Source organism: Heterocephalus glaber, unplaced genomic scaffold (genome assembly GCF_053883595.1).
Source record: "Heterocephalus glaber isolate CG9 unplaced genomic scaffold, H.glaber_assembly_v1.0 deba00001606, whole genome shotgun sequence".
Taxonomy (NCBI): Eukaryota; Metazoa; Chordata; class Mammalia; order Rodentia; family Bathyergidae; genus Heterocephalus; species Heterocephalus glaber.
In genome coordinates this window covers 10295557-10315500 of record NW_028258377.1, presented here as the reverse complement: position 1 = coordinate 10315500, position 19944 = coordinate 10295557, and the positions used below count along the sequence as shown (strand labels likewise).

Genomic DNA, 19944 nt, shown 5'->3' with positions numbered 1-19944 from the left:
GTGGAACTATTCTACATGGTTGGCATACATCAGTGAACAAAAGAGATAAAGGTTGCTGCTGTCCTAGAAATTAAATTCCAGTGATTTAGATAATTAAGTAGAAAGAGTACTAGCATTGAGCTCTGGGTTCTGAAGCCAACTCCCCCACTTCTTAGCTATGTGACCTAACATGTTTATTTTTCTTGTGAATGAAATGAAGACCATAATTCCAGCTCATGGAAATCATGTGAAGCTTGGAACAAATAATGGAGGAAGTAATGGCATCTGGAAGGCCCTATGTAGATGCTACTGCCTTCCACTTTTTCCTGGCAGTGGCTTCTTTCTCAACACATGGTTTTGCCCTCTGGTGAGCTTCAGCCAACTCCACCCTTTAGGCTTGTTCTTGTGCCTGCTGTGCCATAAAAAGATATCTGTCACATTCACCAAGTCTTATTTCCAGCTGTAGGTGTTTAGAATCTAGAAAAAAGCAAGGGTGAGTGTTATGGACTGAATGCTTGTGCTTCTGCCCCATTCATATTTGAGCTCTCAATACCCAAAGTGATGAAAGTATGAGTGAGGCCTTTGGGAGGTATTAAGTTTAGATAGGTCATGAGAGTGAGGCTACCATGATGGGATAAGTACCCTTGTAAAAAAAAAAAAAAAAGAGAGAGTGAGAGACTAGAACCCTGTTTCTGTTGTGTGAAGATACACCCAGAAGGGGGCTTTTCCAACCCAGGAAGAGAGCTTCCTGAGACAGCAAATCTTTTGGCCTCTTAGTATTGGACTTTCCAGCTGCCACAACTGAGAGAGATAGATTTTTGTTGTTTAAGCCACTCAGTCTGTTGAGTTTTGTTGCAGCAGCCTAATCTGACTAAAAAAAGACAGTGAGTAAGCTTGATGTCAGATGGTAAAAAATGAGACCACTGAGGCTCATCCATCTGTTTCAATGGGTTGAGCACCACCTTTGTCCCCAGGAGTTGCTTGGTGTGGTAACAGGGATCTTTGTAGTGGTGTCTCACCTCCACAGGCCTTTCTCAGGAGAAGAGCCTATGGGTCCTGGAGGAAAGGCCACTCACAGCTGAGTCTTCCCTTCCCACACCTCTATGCTATAACCAAACCTTTTGTTTGGTTACATCATGATTTATCATAAAACAGGATTTATATTTTCTAATGGTACCCAACATGTCAATTCACATTCAAAATATTATTTCTCCATATAAACTAAAGTGGTTCTTTTTACACCTTTGTTTTTGGTACCAGGGATCGAACTTAGGACCTTGCGCTTGCGAGGCAGGCAGCAGCACTACTTACTTAAATCCCCAGCCCTGAGCATGGATTTCTTAAAATTGATGAGCTAGTGTTTTTATGCCTTAGCTTGGCATGTATACTTTAAAAAATTTTTATTTTATGAAAAAATAAAACAAAATTTTATAGTCAAATAATAAGAGAATAACAATAGTTATTATATTATTATCTTCAAAGTATCTTGTATCTTCAAAGTATTTACTCAGCATGCAAGACACAAACCAAAAAGATTCTTAGAAGAAGAAACTGATAATAACAAATCTTTCTTTTCAATGAACTAATATAAACTATTTTGTGCACTAAACTTATGTTCATGTTTTAGCACCTCTGGAGTATGCAGCAAGCCAGAATTGGATGTTCTGTTTGAATGTCATGGCATTTGTGTCCAAACAAATTAGTGTCTGAAATTACTCAAGTTGAAGTACTTTTCCACATGGGCCAAAGGACTGGACAAGATGGCTTTGAAGTGCTTTCTAGCCCTACTTTTTCCTCCTCTTTTGCCATTTTAAAAAGAGAAAAGGGTCTCTTTAAAAAGAACAAAATCTGTTAGAACTCAGATAAAAATTATTCTAAATCATTAACAAAGAAAGAAATCTGTCTTTTCTCAACACAAAGTGATCCCAAAATGTCATACTCAAATTTGCAGCATGAAAAAACTGAACCATTGAAAATCATGCATCAACTATGGTTATAAGATAGTCATCTCATCTCGACAGCTAAAAATACACAGGGACAGTCTGAAATATTGCCATTTTTATATTCAGTGAAATTGCTTCATTTTTGCTCCACAAAGAAAAGGGCTCCTTTGAACACTGAACAATATTAAATTTGTTGTTAACTCCTATTTTGCCACATTCTGCTTTGAGGTCAATATTCCTTCTGCCTATGCTAAATCCATCCCTGGCTACAGTGCTTCGGATTGCACTGGCTCCCGTGGTTTCTTGAGTAATTTCACCCTAATCCCCTAAGGTACAAGTTTTTCATTCTCTCTTCTGGTCTCTCACAGCTCTTAATCACCTCTTAATTTGCACCCATGTTTATTTAAGAGCTGGTTTAGCCATGAGTATATGATTGACTTCAAAACAGCCTCCTAAATAGGTGATTTTGTGGTGAGAGAACAGAGACAAACTTTTTGATGCTTTCAAGTAATGCTTTGGGTCAGAGAAACTAGCACTGGAAAGAAAAGTTGTGAAATAGGTAACTTATATGGGAAGTGAGACTAGTGAGGGAGGAAGAAATAAGATGCCAAAAATTGCCTAGTCCATCAAAAGAAGGTGACCCTTCAGACTAGGCTCTACAACATGTTTGCTTAAGAGCTCATATTGTGGGAACTATAAACATATATTTCCCTGAAACTCCTAAATCACTTCTACTAGAGATAGTCACCTTCAAAATACTCCCTAAGTAGTGTTTTTCCAAACGTTACCTAAATCATGACAACTAGGTTGCACATATCAATGAGATTAGAAATCTCCTAAGGATCTGCCTAAAATGCAGAGCTCTAGGGTGTACCTCTTGGTCATCTTCATTCAGGGAGTGTTGGCTGGGGCCCAGACAATTGTGGTACAGTTGGTTTCTAGGGATAAAATGTCTGCACCGGAGCATGGCTTTAGATTTATTATGGAGACAGCTGGTCTCATATTTGGTTAAAAGTGAGGGTTTGGAAATCAGATAGTGATTTCAGCATAACGGTGTTTAAGGTGTGTGATTGAATGAGAGTTCAGGCAAAAGTAGAGAAATAAATCTTCATATCCCATGACCAAAGGGGAAACATCTCATCATGCAGAAAGGGACAAACTTGGTTCTGAGCTCATCAGCTATATTAGATAATTAAAAAGCTACAAATCTTAAGTAGGTTAAATATGACAGGAACAAGTGGAAGGAAAATTAGTTGAAGATATTAAAACTTCTGGTGCTGAGCATGTTTGCTTACCAGAATTTTTAACACAAGTTAATAAATAATTTATTTAGGCCAGGGATTTAGCTCAGTGGTTCCACCTCCTGCCTCGCAAGCACAAGGTCCTGAGTTCAATCCCCAGTACCAAAAAAAAAAAAAAAAAAGAATTTATGTAACTCTTGGATCCTCTCACCCTACTTGAATGCTTTTAAGGGTCTCCCATCATTTATAGAATCTAATCCAGACTCCCCAGGCCAACATATCAAAATGTTAATAATCAGGCCCAGTCTACTTCCACAGGTGTGTACATGGCTCCACCTCCTAAATCCTCTCCCTACATGCTCTATTTTCTAGTCCCATCCACTATGTAAATCACTCTCCAACCCAACTGTATTCTCCTGGAGAATGGACTTGCCCTCTTGCATCCCCTCATCCATTATGTACCTTCACCTGAACCCTGCTTCATAACAATTATCATTGTTTCTCACGCCTCAGTTTTAGAGTAGCCTCTTCTTTGGACCTGTTCCTCATACTCTCAGCCAATCTCATTAATTATTGAAATTTTTCTTAGGAACCTAAACATACTCTATAATGGTTACTGGGTCAGATTAATACATTCATTCATTCATTCATTCATTTATTTTCATTGCTTTCTTTAGTAGATGGCCATGACACCTGGATAACCACATGTGTGTTGGTATCTTAGAATTTGGACTTAGGATGATGTAGAATAAATATCTAATGAGTAATTTTCATGTGAAATATTATGACCACCAAGTTTTAGGGGAGACTCAGAACAGGATGATCATAGAGCTAGTATTTTAAACTTTGGTCCCTTTTCTAGTAGTTTCCTCTGAAATGAAAAAGGATTCATAGAGAAAATCCTTCTTGACTTCACCAGAGCTATTTGTGGTTTTCCCAATTTGAGTGCAGGTTCTTGCAGTGAACTTGCCCTGCCCTCCAACTGTGGGCCTAGTGTCTGGTCACCAGCCACAGTCCTCTCAGAAGCTGAGCTTGAGTAGCATAGGTAGGTCAGTTAGGATTTCACATGAATGCCTTTATCAGTCGCTTTTCAAAATTTTTAAACTTGATATAAAGTTACTCATTTTAACAGTCCTACATTTGAAATTCTGTTATTTTGTATATCTGATAATTTATATAAATATATCTCTATCTATCTACCTATCTATATATCAAACACTTGAATAATTATTTTAAGTGAAAAAAATGGGATCACTAAGTTATGCCAAATTGAATTCTGGTATTTTATAAATTAGGTTGTTTAATCCTCTCTAGAAATGAAGAGGCTGCCTTTGCCCCTGTTGTCAGAGAATCCTTACCAAAAGCAGTTTTAGCATGGCCTTGCTGTTCCCCAAGAGACAGATATGGCAGCACTGTAGCACTTTAAAGGCCCCAGTTCACCTCTCAGAAGCTGTAGAATGAATGCCAATTTAAGGAAAGCTAAGGAAAAATTAAAAACACCTTATTATATTTTAGAGATAGATATTATTCTCTAGTTTGTGTTCCTTGATTCATCCATTCATTTAAATATTTTTTCTATGTTTTTTTAGATGGTCTAGCTGTTTAGTCTGGGCTGACCTTGAACTCACTATGTAACCCAAGCTGGCCTCGAACTCTTGACAATCCTCTTGCCTCAGGCTCCCAGGTACTGGGATGACAGGTGTAAGCCCCAAACCTGGTTTCATTTAAATATTGATTGACGCCTCCTCCATGTCCAGGGTTGAACAGTCTCAGACAGCATGTCTCCATTGTACTCCCCGCAAATGATCAGTCTGGTGAGAACAGAGAATGTACATGTGAAGATTCATGCAGGTGACTCTAAAATTGGAGGACAGTCCTCAAGCTGAAGGGCCTCGCTTGCCATATCAATGCAGACCCTCAGTGAGTGAATCTGAGATTTCTGGTGTGGCTTATCTCCACCTGAGCATACAGCAAGTATGTATATGGTAGGTGAAACATTACAGTAGACGAATAATAAAAAAATGACACTACAATTATGTTATTGTGCATTGAAAATAGTCCCACTGCAAATTGACTGCTTTAATCATTTTTTTCTCTCCCTGATAATGTGTTCTTGCCACCTGCCTTGCAGGAAAGATACCCAACACATACCCAATGCTGCAGTTTCTGCAGGCTTCCCCTTAAGCACAGCTAAAAGAGATGAACATCCTTTTAATTGCCAGAGACATCTTTGCTCTCTCTTAGAAGATGAGCTTCTCTAACCCTTTGTGCTGTCATCTCACTCTATTAGGCACTTTCTGCTGGGTGTGGGTTTTGCCGTGATAGGTTTCTTTAGAAGGCCTAGCTATTGCATTTTATCTGAAAGAAAGAGCTGCAAGAATTCAATGGATTATTTATTAAACAGCCAGTCCTGGCTTTGAGACTTTTTTTTTTCCTTTTGAGTGTTTAATAACGATTCTCCTCTTAGATGCTCTCTGCATAAAAGAAGTTAAACTATTGAAGAAATGATTTAACCATTTTAAAACTAATACACTTTAGAATTCTGATTTGAGATAAACTAGGGTTTTATTAGCAAAGGGCAAATCTCATTTTCTCAAAGTTTTCCTACTGGGAAGATAAAACCAAGAAACAGGCTTGGAGAATGTGACTCAGGTAATCACAAGCCTAGGTGACATTAATACAGCATCCCGTGTCCTGCTCATGAAACCCAGAAGCTTCTCTGCCTTCTGACCCCAAAAAGAAACAAGAAGGACCCAGAGAAAGGTTTATATATAAAGAATATCCCTCCTCTGATATGCCTGTTGACCAGAACCTTGTGTAAATGAGCAGATAGATGTCAATCTATTTACTCATAATAGCTCACATGCATTGAACATAGGAGGTGTGCTCTTTCTGAGAAAGATCTCATACATGACATAGCCTGAGAGGGAGACCTAATTCTTTCCCTTGTTTATAGGTTAGAGGTGTTGAGTAACTTGCCCAGGGTTCAATAGCTTCAGATAGTAAGTGTCAGTATTGACATTCAAATACTTCTTTCTCTTCCTTTTTTTCCTTCCGTCCTTCCTTCCTAAATCTTTATTTATTTAAAAAAGAAAGTAAGAAGGACCTTATTTTGTGAGGGACTTGGATTCCTAACAACAATAACAATGAGAGTATGGACACTGTATGCTTATTATAAATCAACACAAAGCACTGATGTAGAAATTCCAGCACTAAAAAAAGTGTGGTAGTTGTTAGGGCCATAACAAGTAATTGTTAAGATTATAAGTATACTTATGATTTTATATATTTTTTATCATTTGCTATAAAATCAGCTCTTTTAGGATATTGTTGTAAGGAAGTGTTTCTATAATTTCACAAAGAATGGAAAAAAACAGGGAAATTAGGAAAAAGCTACTTAGTAAATTACAGAGCTCATTGGAAATTATAGCTTTTGTAAAAAGTAAAAACCATGAAGTCAAGTCATTGTACTTTTCCAATACTGAATGCATAAGCTAGTTTCCAAAAATAGAGTGCTTGTCTTTCTTAAACTAAATACTTTCAATATCGATTAAAATGGATAAAGCTTTTAATCATCTCATAGCCAACATCTGGATGTGATGCTTAAAAAAAAAAGATGCTATTTAGACAAATACAAATTATAAAGGACTTTCTTGATATCATTTTCTTTTTTTTCTCAACTTTGTTGAGATGTAATTGACAAGTAAAAATAATAACCAGGCCAGTGGTACATGCCTATAATCTAGGCTCTCTGGGAAACTGAGGCAGGAGGATTGAAAGTTTGAGCTCAGTCTAAGCAATTTAGTGACTTTGGGAGGCCCTTCCATAGAAGAAGTATACATATCATACTACCTTAATAAGAGCTAAGGAGATCAGGTGAGATTCCACAGTGTCTGCTTTTCTTACAATAAAAGAAAAAGATGCAAAGAAAAAGGCAGGAAGGAAAGAGTTGCATGAGTCACACCTCCTCCAAGTCCAAGCTGCCCAGCATGGGGAGAGCCTCATGCTTGGATGAGAGATTAAGTCCAGGCCTTAGGCTTGAAACCAGCGACAGCCTTCAGAATAAAACCCAGTGCTGAGCAACACCTTCCTCCCCTTGCAGCTGGGCCTCTGGAGCGGCCTTAGGCAGGCATCCTTCCTCCAGCCTAGGCATACCATAGCTGGACCTCACACCTAATAGCAACTGAAAGTCCTATATCCAGGCCTGAGCTCACAGAGGGAGCTTCTAGATTGCCCTGGCTACAGGTAGAAAACTGTGCACCAGTGGGATACACTGGAGGTTGGGCCTGCATCATCAGTTCCAGGGCACACCTGCCTTCCTTTTGAGACTGTGCAGGACCCTCTGGCTGTGTGACTCGGGTTTGACAATCTTAGAGATATGAGCATTGCAGATACCTGCTTTTCCTTTGGATATGTTCCCAGATCTAGAACTGCTGGATGTTGAGAACGTTATCATATACTGTTGACCATCTATATGTCTTCATTTTCATAAACCTGTTGACAATTTGTATGCTTTCTTACCTGTTCAAGTCCTCTGTTCATTTAAAAAATTTTGATTGACACAGAATAATTATACAAATTAATGGAGTAGAGTATGATAATTTGATACATGTATAGAGTATATAATGATTAAATCAGAATAATTAGCATTTCCATCTCCTTAAACATGTATTATTCTTCTGCCCATCTTTAAATCAAGTCATTTTGGTTTTGTTGTTGTTATTTTTGCTATTGAGTTGTAGTTCCTAATATATTTTGGACATAACCTCTTACTGGATAAGTGGTTTGTAAATGTATAGTATGAAAATATTATGCCATTTTATTTTAGTCTCCTTCACATCACATGTTTTTATTTTAGATGGTAAGAGTTATAGCAAGACCCTTTCAGTTATGATTCTATTTTAACTGCCCACTACTGATGTATTCCAGTTGATGACTCAGTGTTATTATTCCACACAAAAAAGTCTGGTAGGTATGTCACTGCAGCATATAAGTTTTAGCTTCATCAGGATTCTTTTGTTACCCCTTGAAAACACCAGACACTCTCTTTCCTCAGGCCTTTGCACCTCCTGTTAACTTGCCTGGGATGCGCTTAGTCTAGAAACCTGTGTTAACTTTTTTTTCACCAACTTTGGAAATCCTATAAAAATGGAAAATCCTAATATTGTTATTTCTCCTTCTGTAATTTACTTTTCTCCGTAGTATCTACATACCTCTGACATATTTTATGTTTCATTTATTTGCTCATTATCATTTTTCTTCATTAAATGTAAATGCTACAAATATGCAGATTATTGTTTTGTTTTGTTTTGTTTTATTCACAACTGTATCTTCAGCATCTGGACTGTGTCTGGCAAAGGAACAAATATTTGGCCAAAGTTCATTAAATATATTATCAATAAATATGTATTATGAATAGGAAATCCCAAGTAAAATATACAGTCTATTCATTAGAATATGTTTTTGTTGAAGGCAGGTGCTGAGTTTTGTGCATCATAGCGTCCCCAGTGTCCTGGATATCACAGTCCACTGATACATATTTATGAATTGGGTGAATAGACAAGAGCTCATTAATAAAGCTATTGGGGAATTATTAGGTTTTTAAAGGGAGGGAGGGAGAGAGAGAACAAGTGATGATATATCAGAGCTCAGTCCCATTTCACATTGGTTTTTACAGAGATTATATATAGCTTATTACATTAAAGCTACAATCTCAAATAAAGCTTGCAGTTTTCCAAGAAGAGATAATCAAATTGTGAGTAAAGCTTATCATGAAACCTTGTATTGACTCTCTGTCAGCCACCTTTTTGGTTCAGAATCAGTCAATCTGAAGTGAGGGAATGCATTTGATGGTGTGTCTCATAAGTCTTGGTTTTACTAATCATATTCTCCTGTCTATAGATATATTGGATTCATATATAATCCAACAACCATTTATCCAGAAGAGAAAAATAAGATTACACTTGCCAAATTTGTCTTTTGTAGATCCAAGGACAGAATAGCTCTTCTGTGAGCCATCACCTGGGAGGGGACAGGGAGGAGGCAAACTGGAAGATGAATTTTAAGGATGAACGGGACACTGACATCTGAAATGCCTGTTTATTACAAAAATGGGAAAGCTCCAAAGTTATCCTCTTGGATGGTCAGGAACCAGAGCTAAACAGAGAGAAGAAAATTGCTTTTGACTGAAGCACGTGGCCAGCAGCCACTGGCATGCTCCAAAAGCAGAAATAGACATTACAAGATACAGAGGGTCATTACTTGACCTAGAGCTAGCTTTAAATATTTTAAATCACATTTTTTGAACTTGAGAAATATTAAAAACACTATAAAATTTTATATTTCTTTGGAGCTCAAGCTCTTATATGTTTAAATAATCAAAGTATTCATGCACATGACGGTATAAGGTAGAGAACACAATACTTGAAAAGGATAATTCAAGAATGGAAGGAAATTATGGTAGAAACATAGGAAGTTCAGCCAGCAATTATTTGGAAAAAGGAATCTTGAGAGTAGTTGAAAAAAATAGCTTTGGGAGCCTGAGCTATTCCTTCTAGTTCTAGTACTCAGATTTCTCATGGGTTTGATGTTTTTCTGTGATAGCCATTTCACCTGCCCCCTAAGGGTGTTGTAATATAACAGCTCAAAAAACACATTTTTGTAGCAAGTTATTGTTGGTCTTACCAAGAAGGTGAAGGTGAGGTTTGTTCTCTAGAACCACTGGAAAACTCTGAGACCATGGATCGGATTGAAATAGAAATCACGAGTATGGTATTAGAAAGCAGGTCAGTCTCATCAATGCTAATTTAATTTTGTTCTTTTAATCACCAGTAAGAAAATAAGTTAGGGATTATTCAAGTCTAAGAGATGGCTTGAAAAGCCCATTTGGTTTAAGCTGCAAACTGAGAAAGCAGATATATCCCTGCTATTTCAATTGAGAACCCCAGATATTTGGAGAAGCCAGGAAGGGAGAACTTGGCAAGTTGTTATTAGATAACTCAGTAGAGAATGGATAAAACTCTGCCCATCCGTTCTAAGATAGGGGATTAGCTGGGTGTTCCTAAGGTGCTGGACATTGTGTTAAGTATGTTAACTGGAATAATTGCAGGAGACAGGTATTTTAAGCCTACTTCTACAGATGAAGAAATGGAAGATTAATGGGGTATCATTCTCCTCGAGTGGTTCCTCTAAAAATGATTAGGAGAGGATCTGAATTACGTGTTTTCCTGACTTGAGAGTTTTTGCTAACCTTCTGTCCACAAAGCAGATATAATTATTACAGGTGACAGAGTGAAAATACAAAAAGCAAGCATTGCTTTTACACCAGAAAAATAACAGTGATATTTGGGAACACTGAAACTCGTGACTCAAATACCAAGGGATTATACCTAAATAGAATAACTAGAAACTCTAGTATAGAAAGTTGAAAAGCCCATTAGTTTTCATATGTGCCATCTTCTTACTTTGCACTTAGAAAAAAAAAACTAGACGAAGAAATGCAAGAGTATTGCATGACTCTCCTCAGATTTGAGCTGAAGAAGTGACAAGAAATGGAAATCACTGCTATCCTCAAGATTTTTTTAATGACATTGGGATCTAGATCCAGCTTTAATGATGAGGGAAAAAAAAACCTCATTCAATGATGCCAACGCTTTTCTTGCAATTATAGCCCTTTTAAAATGGGCATGCTGTGTCTTCTTAAAACACTTTTCTTGATTTGTTCATTACTATACTCCAAAGTAATTCCTTAAGTGAGGCATGCCAAAAAAAATCCTTACAGTTGAGTGAGTACAAATATGTCCAATTATAATTTAAAATTGCAATGTATCAAATTATGGTTAAGTATTTGAAAAGCTGATTATCTGTTATATTCTGTACCAGGAGAAAAGAAGCTACTCTAGCAATAAGAACTCCCCATATGCTAATATATGAAAATATAATTAACGAAATGTGACTCTCCTTTACATGATCTAATGGTTCTTAGTTTTTGGATCATCCTATTTCTAGAGCTCCTATGGCTCTAAATTTTTAAAAGCCATATAAAACAAAGCTAGTATACAACCTAGCTACAGTGTGGAAAATGTCATATTCTCAGAACAAATGGGGTGCATAAAGGGAAATAAAAAGGCCAAACTTGAGCTTTACAGGACTTCAAAATGAATCCAAAACCATAATGAATAGCAGCAGTTTAAGTCTTGGCATTACTTAAGAATCCATCTAACTATTATATTACTCATTTTGAAGGCATATCTCAAAACATATGGAAACTGCCTTTCTTTTTCTGTTCTCCCTTCTCCTTCTATCTTTCTCATCATCCCTTTGCTTCCTTTCCTTCCTTTTATTTTTATCAGCAAAGGAGGAAAAAACATGATTTGGGTGGGAAATATTATGACAGGAATATAATACAATTATAAAAATAAACAGCCTTTTTCTCTAACTAAATAATAAAGAACTCTGAGGTCCTACTGCTACTTTTGGAAAAAAACGAACATGACAGAATTGTTGCTCCTTTAATCATCATTTATTGCATATCTGTTGTGTGCTGAGCTACAAGTGCTTTCCCTAAATGCCCGCATTGGGAGGAGATAGATGTTCAGAATAGGGCATGAATTGGTGAACTCTGACTACAGCAGCACTGCTCCAGGGGTCACCTTGCTGACAGAGATGGGGTGAGCAAATCCCTCATGGCCAATGCAGCTAAGGGCTCCCCTCCTTTCCACTGCATTGAGGCTTACTCCTAGCACATCTGCAAGTCAACGTTTCTTGTTGGAGCCTTCCCGAACCTGAATAGTGCTGGAAATTATTAACTTTATATTCTCTGGGTTGGTACCAAGCCATCTGAGTGCAGCTGGAGAAAATGGCACACTCAGCCAAGTTGGTGCCATTGTAAATTCATGATCTCAGTTTCAACTGGACCCTTTTGGCTCATTTAGTTTTCCTGTTATCCTCACAAAACCTCTAAATTTTCTTCAGCCCTGTTCATCCTCTTAGCTGATAACTTTGAGAGTAGAAGGGATAGATAGGAAAGGAATTTCCATCTGCAAGCCTCTTCACCTTTCTCCTTCTAATCCCACTTGTACACTAAATCCTCTCCACCTTCTCAGAAGCCATGTGCTATTAATGACGCAGCTCTTGTGTATCATCACTATGACCTGCCTACTAGATCTTGCAGCACATAAATACTTAACAGTTCCTTCTATCTTAACTACTCTCTCTGAATGCTTCTCTACCTTAACATCAGTTGCTCTAGTATACTACAATACTAATTAATAGGCAGGGATGCTTTTTACCATTTTTGATCAATATATAATATTTGTACATTTTTATGGCATGTATCATATTTCAACACATGTATCATGTATTGATCAAATCAGGGCAATTAGAATTTTCTTTTCCTTATATTTCTTCATGTATTTGAAGCCTTCAGGCTCTTCTCTTCAAGCTGTCCATAAAATATATAATATGTTTTTGTGATATCATTCCAGGATGCTATAGAACACTAGAATGTATTGCTTTTATTTTAGTGTACTTTGCACAGTGATTTCATTGAGATAGCTAACTGCATGATGGAGTTTTAGGAAAATGTATGTCTTTCAGCTTTATTAACCCCTATTCAGAATTATAAGACTTCATGGATGGAGATTTACATAAGATGTTTGTTAATAAGATGTTTGTTAATGTTTACTGCTACAATCCTTCTATTCTTTTTTTTCTCCCTATAATTTTTTCCTTCTCTTCCATTTTATTTATTTTTTTCCATTAAGTTTATTGGTACATTTTAGGTATACAATACAGTTACATTCATCATTGGGATCTTGCACCTTTACATGATGTACCTTGGTTCTTATTTTTTCCCCATTCCCCTGCCCTCTCTTCACCCACTCCACCCTTCTCTATTAACAAAGACTTTGTTTCCATGTTTTTCCTTTTCTCATATTTTTTCTTTTCCCTTTCCTTTCCCCTTCCCTCCCACTTCCCCTATTCTTTTAAACATTTTCTTCCTATTTCACATTATAAATCATGCATTTTGATTCTTATTTACACTTAGTTTTTCACACCTGAGAAGTTATTCGGTATTAACACATGTGTGTCCTATTTATTTCACTTAAGAGTATGGCCTCAATGTGCATTCACTTACCTATAAATGTCTGTAGTTTCTCATTCTTTATGGCTGAGTAGTACTCCATTTTATTAAAAAAACCCACGTTTTTTAAAAAAAAATTTATTTTACTGGTACATTTTAGGTATACAAGATAATAACATTCATCATTGGAAATTTGCACCTTTACATAATCTCTCTTGGTTCTTATTTTTTCCCCTTCCCCTGCCCTCCCTTCAACCCCTCCATCCCTCCCTATTTACAAAGACTTTGTTTCCATTTTTTCATTTTCTCATATTAATTCCATTCCCTTCTTTCCTTTCCCCTACCCCTCCCACTTCCCCTTCCCCTTGCCCCTTTTCACATCTTCTTTATCCAGTCTCCAGGGGATGGGCATTTGGGCTGTTTCCAAGTATTAGCTAGTACAAACTGTGCTGGTATAAACATGGGTGCACATGTATCACTGTGGTATGATTCTTTTAATTCTTTGGAAGATACCCAGTAGAGGAATAGCTGGGTCAAATGGGACCTCCAGCCCTAGTTCTTTGAGGTATCTCCATACTGATTTCCACAGTGCTTGCACCAGTCTGCACTCCCACCAACAATGAAGAAAGGTTCCTTTCTCCCCACAACCCTGCCAGCCCTTGATATTGGTTGATTTCATAATAGCAGCCATTCTTTGTGGGGTGAGGTGAAATCTCAGTGTTGTTTTCATCTGCATTTCTCAAATGACCAGTGATGTTGAACATTTTTTCAAATGTTTATTTGCTGCTCTTACTTCTTTGTCTGAGAAATGTCTGTTCATTTCAGATGCCCATTTTTAATTGGGTCTTTATATTTGGGGGGGGTCTAATTTTTTGAGTTCTTTATATATTCTAGATAGTAGACCTTTATCTGAGGAACAGCTGGTAAAATTTTTTTCCCACATTGTAGGTTGTCTCTTACCTCTGTTGGTGATTTCTCTTGTAGTGCAGAAGCTTTTTAAGAAGATGAGATCACAGTAGCTGATTCTTTGTGTTAGTTCCCGTGCTACTGAGGATTTGTTCATAAAGTCCTTTCCTATGCCAATGTCTTTGAGAGTTTTACCTAACTTATCTTCCAGCAAGTTTAGTGTTTCTGTTTTAGTATTTAGATCTTTAATCCACTTCGATTTTAGTTTAGTGCAAGGTGAACGATAGGGGTCTAGTTTTAACCTTTGGCCACTTGAAATCCAGTTTTTCCAACACCATATATTAAAGAAGCTATCTTTCCTCCTGTGAAGATGGTTGGCTTCTTTGTCAAAGATGAGGTGGCTGAGTATGTCTGGAGTTGTTTCTGCATCTTCTAAGCTATTCCACTGATCCTTGCATCTGTTTCTTTGCCAGTACCATGCTGATTTTATCACAGTGACTTTGTAGTATAGTTTCAAGTTGGAGATTGTGATACCCCCTGCCATGACCCTGTGGCCTAGAATTGCTTTTGCTATTCTAGATCTCTTCTGGTTCCAGATGAACTTTTTGATTGTTTTCTCTAATTCTGTGAAATATGCGGTTGGGATTTCAATCGGGATTGCATTGAATGTGTATAGCAGTTTTGGAAGTATGGCCATTTTCACTATATTGGTTCTTGCTACCCAGGAACAAGGGATGTCTTTCCATTTTCTAATATCCTCTTCTATCTCTTTTTTTCAGAGTGCTATAGTTCTCAATGTAAAGGTCTTTTGCTTCCTTTGTTAGATTGATTCCTAAATATTTCATTTTTTGTATGCTATTATGGAAGGGAGTGTTTCCCTAATTTCTCTTTCAGTGAGTCTGTTATTTGTGTACAAGAAGGCTATTGGTTTTTGATTGTTGACCCTGTATCCAGCTACTCTACTGAATCTGTCAATTAAGTCTAGAAGTCTTTTGGAGGAGTTTTTTTGATCTTCTGTGTAGAGTATCTTACCGTCAGCAAATAATGACAGTTTAACTTCTTCCTTTCCTATCACAATTGCTTTTATTTTTTTCTCTTGTCCAATTGTTGTGGCTAATGTTTCCAAAACTATATTGAAGAGAAGTGGTGATAGTGAACATCCTTGTCTGGTTCCTGATTTTAGTGTGAAAGTTTTCAGTTTTTGACCATTTGGTATGATGTTGGCTGTTAGTGTTTCATAGATAGCCTTTATCAAGTTGAGATAGAGACCATCTATTCCAATTTTTTGCAGGTTTTTCTTTTATCGAGAATGGGTGTTGAATTTTATGCAATGCTCTTTCTGCATCTATTGAGATGATCATATGGTTTCTGTCCTTGACTCTGTTAATATAGTGTATTATATTTATTGATTTACTTGTGTTGAACCATTCTTGCATCCCTGGGATAAATCCGACTTGGTCAGGGTGTATGATCTTTTTGATGATCCTCTGTATTCTGTTTGCCAGTATCTTATTGAGAATTTTTGCATCTATGTTCATTAGGGAGATTGGCCTATAGTTCTCTTTTTTGGTTCAGTCTTTCCCTGATTTTGGAATCAAAGTAATACTTGCTTCCAGGAATAAATTTGGAAGTATTGCTTCACTTTCAATTTCACTAAAATTTTAAAGAGTAGTGGCAATACTTCTTCTCTAAATGTTTTGTAGAATTCAGTGGTGAAGCCATCAGGCCCTGGGCTTTTCTTTGTTGGTAGATTTTTAATTAGATTTTCAATTTCACTGATTGTAACTGGGGTATTTAGAATTTTTGTATTTACTTTGTTCAACTTTGGTAATTCATATGTATCTAGAAGTCTGTCCATTTCTTCTGTGTTTTCCATTTTATTAGAGTACAGTTTCTCGAAGTAGGTATTGATGATCCTCTGGATTTCTGCTGGATCTGTTTTGACTTCACCTTTTTCATTCTTAATTGCATGTATTTGAGCCTTTTCTTTCCTTTTTTTGATAAGGTTGGCTAAGGGTTTATCAATTTTATTTATTCTTTCAAAAAACCAACTCTTCGATTCATTGATTTTCTGTATTGTTCTCTTAGTCTCCATTGCACAATTCTTGTATTCTTATAGCCTTCATTAACAAGTTCAAAATTAAATAATTAAAGACTGCTTGCATCCAACCTGTATACAAGGCATCAATGGCACATGTTTGAATAGAAATTGTTTATTTGATCATAAGGAAAATGTAAGAATTTAAACTAAAGAATTGGCAAGAAAAATCAAATTCAGTGTACATGGTGGAACTGCTGTGAATTCATAAGATCTGAGGAATAGAATTCTTTGAAATTAATTCCCCATGGGGCAGTGAAGTCACTCTTTTTTCCTTATCTCTGGATTTTGTTTAAGGCTTATAGCCAATTTTGTTAAAATAGTTGTAGTGAATACACATAAATATGAAAAGAAAGCAAAAAGAAATCTGAGCACCAAGGGAAAACTGCTTTTGATTGTTTGAGACAGGCATTAGATATATTATGATAGTTTCTATATTGACATCCATGGCTTCCCCAAATTTCAGGAGATGTAGCTTTCAGCCTTGCTCAAGTTCAGGGGTGTTAGCTGTACAAAGCTCAATCCATAGGGCTCAGTTGCAAAACCTATGCCTAGCTCTCCACGTACCTGAAGCTGGACGTCAGTGGCACATGTAGAAGATGGATGTTTATAATTTGAGGCTATGCTCCTCATTCCACATAGGAGAATCAGCTTTTTTCAGCTATCAACATCAAAGGCAGAATAAATGGTTTCATAACACTTTTACTATTGCTAATAGTCATAATAAATTTGGATTTTACACTAACCTCTGTCCCAAAGCACTTCACAAGCATAAGAAGAAATACTGTCTAAATTTCCCACAAAGATCGCTTTATACACAGTCAAAAAACATTTCCTGTGAAATGGAAGGCATTTGCTATTTAACAACACACAAATACATTAGATAACAATTTAAGGCAGGAGTATCCAATTATAACCAAAGGCAGAATTGATTCAGTCGGAATACAATTACCTCAAATTCTCTTTTTCTCCATTTTGCATTTCATGTGAAGGGTGGTTCAGAGAAATTCAGTTATTATGCAACTCAATGTTTGGGTTTTATCCTTTTGGGGGTGGTGTTAGAGCAGAGAAGCTAGGTATCAGTCCCTATGCAAGGAAGCTATTTGCTTGACCTTAGGGGACATCCTGCCCAGGTAAACCAAGGAGCTACACTCATTACTAGAGAAATGCTTTTATCAGAATCCTGGAATTTCTTTTTGGCCTGAAGTTTTTCTTTGTGAATATTTTGCTTTGTTTTTATCTTATCTTGCTAGTCTATTCAGAGACTCAATTAATTTGACTGTCTTTTTCCCTTTTCCAATTTCAAGCTTCCTCCTGAGGTAATCCCTTTTGGTGTAAGCTAACGCAGAACTTCCAGTTTAATACTTCCTGCACAGGCAGTCTTGAGAAACATTTTCTGAAATACAGCTTTGCTTGAGAAATTGTTAACTCACTGCATTCTCTGTTTTGGGAAGTTTCATCATCTACTATCAGAGGCTCCAAGGATTCCTGTGGGAGACACATGTTGGACTTTGCTTAATCCAACATTTCCCAAATTAATTTGATGGCATTCTTTTTTTTTCCTTTTATGAGAAAGATATTAGCATCTCCCAAAACTTGGGTTCCCAGGAACACTCTTTTTTTAATTCATTAATTTTATTGGTACATTTTACGTATACAATATGATGACATTCATCATTGGGAATTTGTATCTCTATATGATGTATCTTGGTTCTTATTTTGTCCCCAGTCCCCTGCCCTCCCTTCAAGCCCTCTAGTCCTCCATATTTAAAAAGACTTTGTTTCCATTTTTTCCTTTTTTCATATTTTTTCCTTTCTCTTCTTTATTTTCCCCTTCCTCTCCCACTTCCCCTTCCCTATTGCCCCTTTTCTTCCTATTTCAGGTTATCTATTATACATTTTGATCCTCGTTTACACTTTGAAAATGCTGTTTCACGGTGTCTCACAGATTGAGTTATAACTACTTTCAGATATTCTCATTTATACAAATATACAAAATATTAGACTATAAGCATTCTGAAGTCCCTGCCACTTCCCAAACATTTAGTGTATAATACATATAATGCATATAGTATAAAATGCATTGTTGGAGAATATCATTCTCAGGGTTACTCTAAGTCTATAAAATAGCAAAATTATTCTCAAACTACATCTTCTGACAGGGACTCCTTCAATATCCTAGAAAGCCTCCCCCCTAAGACCTCTAGTCTTTATTTATTTATTTAAAATATTTCATTATTTGCCATAAAGTTTTGAAATATTACCATTTAATAGCATTCATTTTACAATAAAATGTGATGTATTTAAGAAACTGTTTTTCCTATAAGTCTTCTAAAGTGTGAGTTTTCTTTTTTTCTTTTTTTTCCCCCCATTAACTTTATTGGTACATTTTAAGTACAAAATACAGTTACATTCATCATTGGAATCTTGTACCATTACATGAGTCTCTTGGTTCTGATTTTTTTTCCCCTTCCCTTGCCCTCCCTTCACTGCCTCCACCCTTCCCTATTTGCAAAGACCTTGTTTCCATTTTTTCCTCTTCTCATATTTTTTCCTTTCCTTTTTTCCCTTCCCCTATCCCTCTCAATTCCCCTGGTCTTTTAGACCTTTTCTTCCTGTTACACAAAATCAGTTATACATTTTTAAAATTACACTATTAAGATCTAGGAGACATTACCACAGATTTTACAGAATTTAAAAGGATATAGAAGGCATATTACAAAAATCTTTTTTGAAATAAATTTGACAACTTCTAAGAAGTAACTTAGAAGACAAATTAATGAAACTAACTATGGAGGAAATATAAAATTTGAATAGCACCTATTAAAGAAAGTATATTCCTAGCTTGAAAACCTACCTATATGACAACAGCAGGTTCATAAACATTTTAACTGATAAATTATATCAAACAATTAAAGCAGAAAAAAGAAGGAACACTTCTCCCCTCATTTTAGGAACTCAACATTGTGCTAATCCTAAAAGTGGATAAAGATAATAGAAGAAAAAAGTATGAACATAGATAGAAATTTGTTCAACAAAAACTATTAGAAGTCAGATCTGGCAGGATGTAGAAAGTGGTTTTGTTATAGGGATGGCAGTGCTGGTTCAGCATTGGAAGATCCACCCCCATAAGTCATCATTTTAACAGAGGAAAGAAAAAAGCCATATGATCCTGCCGCTAGTTGGAGAAAAAGTATTGGACTAAATTCGACAGCTTTTCATGGTAAAAGCTCTCAGGAGCCTAGAAGTAGAACAGAAACTTCTCAACAGATTAAAGACATGTGCTCCATACTTCCAGCGAGAATGCCTTATATGAATGGAGAAGATACAATGCTTTCTCAAGGTGGGGAACAAGGGCAGATATGCTTACTCTTTATCTGTCCATTAAACTTTGAAACCTAGGCCCCACCAAAATAGTCTGGCAATAAAATGACACAACTAGGATAGGATTGGCGTGGCAGAAGCAAAATCTTTATATGTAGATGAAATGATCATCTACAGAGAAAATACTAAGAAATCTCTAGGAGCCCCTAGAACTTGTACTTGAATTTAACAGGATTAGAAAACACAAGGTATACATAAAAATTCAGATCTGTGTATACTTGCTATAAATGAAGAACTGGATATTGAAATTTAAAAGTTATGTAGGAGTACAAAGGACCCAGAAAAGCCAAAAACAAAAACAAAAACAGT

At 36.5% G+C, this 19944-nt stretch overlaps 1 long non-coding RNA gene across 4 annotated transcripts in view; it reads left to right on the top strand.

Moving 5' to 3' along the window:
- The window catches only part of LOC147822921 (uncharacterized), a 408296-nt gene that overhangs the window by 287861 nt on the left and 100491 nt on the right, over positions 1 to 19944 (top strand). The window contains exon 8 of one of the 4 annotated variants that reach the window (XR_015444742.1): positions 4753 to 5148. The exons of the other annotated variants lie outside the window; for them this stretch is intronic. This is a non-coding gene — a long non-coding RNA (uncharacterized LOC147822921). The remainder of the gene's footprint in view (positions 1 to 4752; positions 5149 to 19944) is intronic. 4 annotated transcript variants of the gene reach the window in all.